The sequence below is a fragment of the Gymnogyps californianus genome, chromosome 4, assembly GCF_018139145.2.
Source record: "Gymnogyps californianus isolate 813 chromosome 4, ASM1813914v2, whole genome shotgun sequence".
NCBI classification, from domain to species: domain Eukaryota; kingdom Metazoa; phylum Chordata; class Aves; order Accipitriformes; family Cathartidae; genus Gymnogyps; species Gymnogyps californianus.
The window spans coordinates 49,694,127-49,701,886 of NC_059474.1; the positions used below are offsets into that span (position 1 = coordinate 49,694,127).

The 7,760-nt window shown below is 41.7% G+C and overlaps 1 long non-coding RNA gene across 1 annotated transcript; it reads left to right on the top strand.

Annotated features, from left to right (window-relative positions):
- Window positions 1-341: 341 nt before the first annotated feature.
- On the top strand, window positions 342-7,388 carry LOC127016250 (uncharacterized). The gene is made up of 3 exons (XR_007766461.1): window positions 342-462; window positions 6,499-6,743; window positions 7,134-7,388. It is a non-coding gene; the product is annotated as an uncharacterized LOC127016250 (long non-coding RNA).
- The last annotated feature ends 372 nt before the right edge of the window (window positions 7,389-7,760 follow it).

Consider the following 7,760-nt stretch of genomic DNA (forward strand, 5'->3'; position numbering starts at 1 on the left):
TGTACAGAAGCACCATCTCTGAAAGTGATGATGACCCTCAGAATAACCCTTGAAAGCACCAGGGAATCAAACATGTTTTTTCTCTCTTCCCCCCTCCGCCCTGTTGTATTTCAGGACCATCCTTCCTGCTGATGCTTGGAGATCTCCAGCCTTTCCCTTCTGGAAAGGGGGTTTATGCTGCACTGCTAACTTTTATATCTCAGATAAATGGAACATAAAGGGATCACTCATCATAGCAATTGTCAGGGCTGTAACACTTCCTCTTTTCAGAGTTTCCTTTTCAGGGGAAAAAGACAGTATTCAACACAAACTTATGGTACCATTTTTTTCCCCTTCCCTGAACCTAGGAGCCTATTTTGCTCTCTGCACTACTGTCTTGTGGAAAATTTTGTGTCACCTGCCTACAGCAGAAGTATGCTCTGAAGAAAGCACAAATCTGCAGCTGTCTGCTTGGTTCCTCAGGTAATGTCTGTTGGTTCTGCCTTTGAAAAGCAAGTTTGGGAATTCTCTCTGTGAACCTGGGCTCTTGGATGCAGATACTTTCAAAGTTTAATGTTCCCTATGTGCTGAGTGTTTCTATTTCTCAATGCATTTGGTTGCCTTTGGACTTAATGTGTATACAGGCTTACTTGATGAGGAAAGGCATTTTCTAAAGGAAGCCAGAGAGTGTAGCACTGCGCTTTAAACCTGCCATGCAGAAGCCACTCTTCATTATATATTTTAATAACTTCCTGTTAAATTGTCACTAATTTATTGGAAAATTATCCCAAAGAGCACTGAGGAAGTGTGAAATGTTAAACTTCACTGTCTTTCCATTCTTCCTAGGGGCCTGGATTTATTTAGCTGAAGCTAAATAAAAAAGGGTAGCAGCATGACTGGCTAACCAAAACTATTATTTTGGATTGCACCATTAAGAGATAGCAAGGTTATTCATTTTTCACAAGGCTTACCAAATCTGTATAGTTTTCAGATTGTATTGTACAATTCTGTTTAACAGCTATGTCTTGATTTTTTTAGTACACAGCTAAGTACTCTAAAAGTTGTTCTTGCTCTCTCTCTCTTTCTGTATGTATGTATTTCAATAATTATATTTTAATTATATATAAGTAGTTAAATTAAAGTCTGTTTATTCTGGAGCAGCACAGCTACAGAAACTTGATTATATTTTGTTCAGTCACGGGAGAGTTTGATTTGCTTAGACATGGGACAACTAAGAATGTACTACCAAGTAAAAAACAACAACACAGGAAAGAAGTTACTGACTGGAGAGCATGCAAAGTAATTGAAATAAAGTTCTAGGCTTATATTCATTTGCCAGTATTTTTGATTGCAAAATGTGATCTCAGAAAAGCCTCAAAGCCTAGAATCTGATGAGATACTGTTGCCACTCCATGGCAGTACTAATAGCCTAATTCGGATAAATTGAGAGCTGTCTCTTTCAGACAGGCATTGGGAAAGTGCCTTTACCCCCATTCCACTGATTTCATTCGTTTGGAGGACTAGCTGCTGATTGCCTAAAACTTCCGTGTCCCATTTTATAGCCACATAATTAAAATCAAAAGTAGAAATGGCTTCAGAAACTTTAATTGATGAGAATGCTGTTGCCTGTTACAGTTACTGATTATCCTCCGAGTTAGCTGAATACGTGAGTCCAATGTCTTTTTCTCCCTAAGACTGTCTTTTTTACATCTGTGCAAACCTTTTTGCAGGAACTGATGTACCGAATAATTGTTTTATAAAATGTAACAGTTGTGGGGGGGCTGTTGATGGCCGAAGGAAGATGGCTGAACAAAACGTTAATTATACTGGCGAGCAGGACAGTGTCAGTATTTGAAATAAAGATGAAATATAGGTATTCAAATTTAAGTCAAAACATGAATCTTAGATTTTGTAGAACTACCTCTGGAGACGTGGACAAGAAATTAATGAAATTTCTGAAAACAAAAAAAAAGGGCTATGCTATGGCTTGGGGTTATCCAGCACTAAGATCCATCTGTAGCAGAAAACAGCAATGTTACTGAAAACAAGTTTCCACAGTGGTTTCCTATGAACTGTTGTTTAATGGTATTATAAATAGTTTAAATATTACAACTGTGACTCAGTTATTTTCAATACTGGGGGATACCTTATTAGGATTTGCTCCCACCAAACGTGCTTTGCTTACCATGACAGTTAGACTACTACGGCTAAATATAGATCATAGAAGAAAGGTGCTAACACTTTCAACTTCAAGTACACACTTAGACAAATGCTATAAATAGGCTGATGTTTTGTAAACCAGTACTTGACAGAGGCACAGAATAGATGCTCTCCTGTGGGAATTTTCTGTGTTCCCTCTGTGGCTTTTATGGGAACAAGTAGCTGCTCTTAGTTAGATATCTGAGCTCTCTTTTTATTACTATTAATTTCAGGTCCAATAGCAGTAAGAGACTGACAAGGCTTGCTAGCTGTGAGCTTTCAGGCAAGCTGCCCAACGTAGTTTTGCCAATACATTGATCTGCACTACCCTTGCTCTGTCTGCTCTGACTTTTCCAGGGTACAGTTAATTTAAAACAAGGTTCTAGTGCTGGTTTAGTCCTGCTGTAATGACAGCCTTGGTGGACCTGACAAACTTTGTGTTTTGGTGCAGATTTGGAGAACATTCAGAAATCTGTTCACTTGAGTACCTTATCAGGTGTGTTAGTAGTAGGCATGGAGTTAAATACCTACCCATAAGGTTTCTAAGATCAGAGATCTGAGCCTGGAATGTTGCACAGGTCAGGTCAAACTGGGGCTCGGTTCGCAACAGTTCACAAAACCTAGTGTTTTTGTTTAAAGCTGTGTCTTTTAAAAGTACAATTTTGCATGCAGCATTCAACAATACTGTAAAGAAAAACCCCAGCAACACCCTTGTATTGTAAGTAAACTAAATTATCAGTATGTAGCACACTTAGGCCAGACCTGTTTTAACTCGAGTTATATTTGCATTAAGCTATAGCCAGACATGCAAAGGCAATTAACTCTATCATTAAAACTAGTATATTTCTACAGACAATCTTTAGCCAACCTTCTTACTGATTGCACTGTTTCTTCTATTTTATAAGTTATTCCTGCCAAAACCATTACACTACCTATAACAGAATGAACAGAAATGGAGAAATAGAATAGGGAAAAAAACGCCAAAAGGTCTTGCACTGTATCATCTTTGTAAGTGTCAAAAATGAAGCCATTTTCCTGAGTCAGGGTAAGAATTCACAAACCCTCTCTGATATGATATTACTGCTATGAAATTTATAAGTAGATGTCCATGGCAAAGGATGGTGTTGCCACCAAGACCTATGGTTTGAGATTGAAATTCTCTGTTGATGAGATTATCTGTGCTATCAGCTTCCTGAGCTGGTGCTGTACTTGCAGCCTGATTCTGGCTCTGCTGTAGTTACGTCTGGCTAAACTTTCATCGATGTTGGTTGCAGTAAATTTACTCCCTTTGTCTCCCAAGCAGGGAGGAGGCTTGGGAAATAGGCTCCAGTTATTTGACTGCATTCATGAAAATTGGCCTTATCTATCTTGGAAATTTCTTCTCTCTTTCCCAGACTTTCTATCTGCAACTGGAAAGTGTTAGGCTGTTACATCTCTTGAAAATGAGATCTTGGCTAGCTCTTTTTTTCTTTACCTGTTCCTTTTATTGGAACAGAAAATTTACATTATAACTCTGCTTGAGCTCAGTGTGTCCATGAAGCCCTGTTTCCTATAGGAATGAGGATGAAAGATTTTCATTCTTGTTTTCTTGTTGTCACTTCTGTTGTATCTTCTATATTTTGTTTGAATGTAATAGGTTCTATCTCCAACCATGATTTTATTGTCTAAGTCTGGCGCAACTTGCTTGCACACAGCTTCACAGTATTTAGTAAAACCATGGGAGAAACATGAATTATGCCTTAGCAGTGACTCTAAAAACATTCTTGAAAAGAATAGCAAGAAAACAGAAATGAACCAAATGTCTAGCTGCTGGGAGGGAGGAGGTTTCAGTTCCATCTTGCAGGGTATTTAAAATGACCTTCCCAAGGTCAGCTAGGACAGCAGTTTCATTTGTTGGGAATTAAAGGTAGAACTAACCGTGACTTTGCTAGAAAGGTTGTCTATAAAAAAAGGAGCTCTTTGCTTCTTTACTTGAAATCTGTCATATCCTTACATGAAGCAGACAGATAGGATGTTTCGTATTATTTAGGAAGTGGCAGCAGGGGGTCTGAATTAGGCTGTCAAAACCTTCATACTAAATCTACTATGTGCAACATGTGCACTGCAGCTAGTAGGGCGAAGTTTGAGACAACCGAACCAATCTATATTTCGCTAACAGCAAAAAGTGTGGCTCTACTCCCTCGTCACTTGCTTATCTTGCCCATTTTGCTACCTTTTGTCTGCTCCTGAGATTTTTTCCTCGCCCAGTAGAACATGCTGTGATTAAGACAGCTGCTGATCTGGCGTCCCCCACTCCATTGCCTGCCTCCTCCTACACCTGCAGCGCAACAGCACAGCTTCCCCACAGCTCTGGCCTGCGTTTGGCAGGGGGGATCCAAACCGTGGGTAAGCACTATGCTGCAAGCCAGGACTTGGTGTCTAGTGGGACTCCCTCCTCAGAAGAGTCTTGCTAAAGGCTCTGTTTCTCAGGCAGCAACCCTGCCTCAGCAACCCTCCCCAGCCCAGGACCCCCACACGTGCGACCCCAATACATGGGCTGCCTGCCTCTCCCATCCCAAATCCTGACACGTGGAGCCTCGGATATGGGCAGGTTAGCGGAGCTGAAACATCTGCCTGAGACAGCACTCAGTTTCCATTCTCATTTCCGCAGGCAGTGTGATGCGCAGCACTGCAAGCCATTAGGATATATCCATCTGTAAACACTCAGGGCAAATAGTCTTAAAAAAAGTAAGGATGTGAATTTAAATTGCATTAGTTGAAATGGACTAAACCTTGTACAGAAGGCCTCCTTCAGCATTAACTTCATTTGGATCCATGTTTTCCCACACAAAGAAATCCTTTATGCTTCCCTTTACCTGCAAACAGCACTTCAAGCTTACAAAATTTATCATAGACATCTGATAAAACCAGAAATATGGGCAAATGAACTGGATTTTTAAAATGGTGGGTTAGTATTTGAATTTTCTCCTTTCATTTGGTTATTTCACCTTATTATTTATGTCATTTTAAAGATGACATAGTACAACACGGGGTCAGCTTTCCTCTATAATAACAATTTTGTTGCAGATTAGTTACTAATGCATGTGCCTTCTCTCTCCTGGCTAACTCACATTTTTAAATCATCATCTAATTTTTCTATGCCTTTTAGCATGTAATCTTTTCAGTTACCAAGGTCGTGGGGAAGTTTTAATGTATTTCAGTGCAGTTTTTCTTATATGTGCATTTGAAGCGTAATAAAAAAATGATAGATTGCAGTCTTGCCATTAAGCTTAATACCAACTTCTGGTACAGATGGTAGTCCATCAAGATTAAAAACACCACGGGAAGAAAATACATCCAGACAGTCAGCAGGTATCCCTTCAGCCTCTAGACAGAGTGTTTAAAATCAGTGTTTCTCTAGCTCTGTCACTATTTCATGCACAGTAATGACCTCTGGCAAGTTTTTTTCTTGTGTTCTTACTGGATTGTGTGTTGAAAACAATACAGTTCTGCTTAAAACTGTTCTATGTTTCATTTTTAAAATAAGTTCTGGTAAAACTGTATGTGTGGTGGCATTGGAGTCTGGCATACAACAGTGTTAATCTCCCTGCTTAGTTCTGCTAATGCATTGATCTGCAGTACTATTCCTATTTTTATCCCTACCGTTTGAAGTACAGTCAGTCATGACCACATTTCCATTAAAGACTAGGCGCTGAACCATTTTAATCTGTGACTAATACAAAATCGTAACATTTTCATTAAATCCACATACAGTCTCGGCACTATCATCCATGCCGGCAGAGTAGTGATTTTTCTGTTTCTTGAGTGATGCATCTGCCATTGTCAGTGATCTACACTGATCAGACAGCCAACATTTTCCTTCACTCCCAAGTAATATGTACTCAGTATTAGTGTCCCAGATGTTTGATCTATGTGTAAATCTATTATTCAACTGGCAGAGAGAGAACACCACAATGAAATGGAAAGCCAGAGGAATAAGCAATAGGTCCAAGAAACAGGAACTAGTAACCCCTTGACATGCATAAGGTCTGAGGTGAGAGACCTCCGTTCTCTTAGCTCAAGGGGCAGAGATCCATACTGTAGATGTAAAAGTGTTAGCACTGCTATTTCCTTTGTAGAGGGCAAAAAATGCGCATGCATTTTTGTGAACTTAGGAAATTGTGCCCACAAACACAGATGTTAACATTGTCGTTCTTTTAGTCTAACTCTACTAAAACGAAAATATTAGATTACTCACGCAGACTTAATTCCTGCCTGCTCCAGGACTATAAAGTTTAAATTAATTACCTGATTGCATATTTATTTATGTATCTATTACAGGGCTGCTTGTCATTCTGTGGGAAAGGTGAGTGATGCTCTGTGAGGAAGCGGGGCTCGCTAGTGAAGAAGGCTGCTGTCTGCAAAAGCACCCCCTGCCCATTTGTGACAAAAAGCCCAAGTTGGGCAACGGCTGAGGTGTGGAGCTTCAGCTGGTGAGGAAGGGACCTGGCTGTAGCTCCGAAGAGTGAGAGTGCTCCTCTGCTACGTTCTCCCAGTGGGGACAAGGGAGAGGTTTGGAGACTCAAGTAAGCTCAAACATCTGTTTTTAATACACAGGAAGAGAAAAATCAGGTAAACGAGGTTATGGGAAAGGGTAAAGAAACATCAAGCATAAGATGATGGAGAATAAGAGGAAGTATTAAAACTGAATAGCAGATAGGAAAAAGCTAGTGGGCAATCAGAAGGCTTTTAGCGCGGTTAGATACAGCCTCTGGCCCAGAGCTGGCGTGGGGTCCGGGCAGGGCAGCTACTGCCTGTCTGCAGTCTGCCCGGGAGATGCATTAACACAGCAAAGATGAGCACTCAAAAGGTAGGAAATGCCAGACATTGTTACATGAGTAATCTTAATTTTGCTCTCGTGTATGCGTTTTATGATAGCAACATGATCAAATACTGCTTTTTTTTTTTTTCCACAGGGCCCAAGCTTTTCTCGGTGCGCAGGCTGGATGCTGCGAGCAGCCATCCCACGCAATTAATGAGCGGCAATTAAGTATTTTATTTTTTCCTTGTGTTCAATGAACAGCGTCATATCTTCTGCATCACGTACTAAAGGAACCCTGGCGGAGCTCTTGTATAATGGCCACAAGTCTGTAATAAATGTTAGAGGCTCCTGTAATTACTGGGGTTTTTTTATCTTTAGGAGAGCAGGGCCTGTATAACCATTATCCTGATTACTGAGTTTGAGGTGCCCAGAGCCCGGCGGCGTTGTGGAGAAACCCGAGCAGAGAGACAAGGTCCTGCTGGGGACAGGTCCATCCCTGGGCTCTGGAAGCACCTGCGCAGCTGAGGCACAGCAACGACCGCTGGGTGACGAGCACCGTTCGTTGCCGTTGCTTAAAACCAAACGGTTTATGGACGTAAGGCGGGACAAGCCAGCGGCCGTTGGGAAGCGCCGCGGCCCGGGCCGCCGCGCTCGCACCGGCCGTTCCCATGGCAGCGCCAACGCCCGCCCCTCCCCGCCGCGGGGCGGGGGCAGGCGCACGTGCGTGCGGGTAAGGGCTTCGCGCCCTCCCCGCTCCCCTGACGTCACGGGGGGTAAGCGA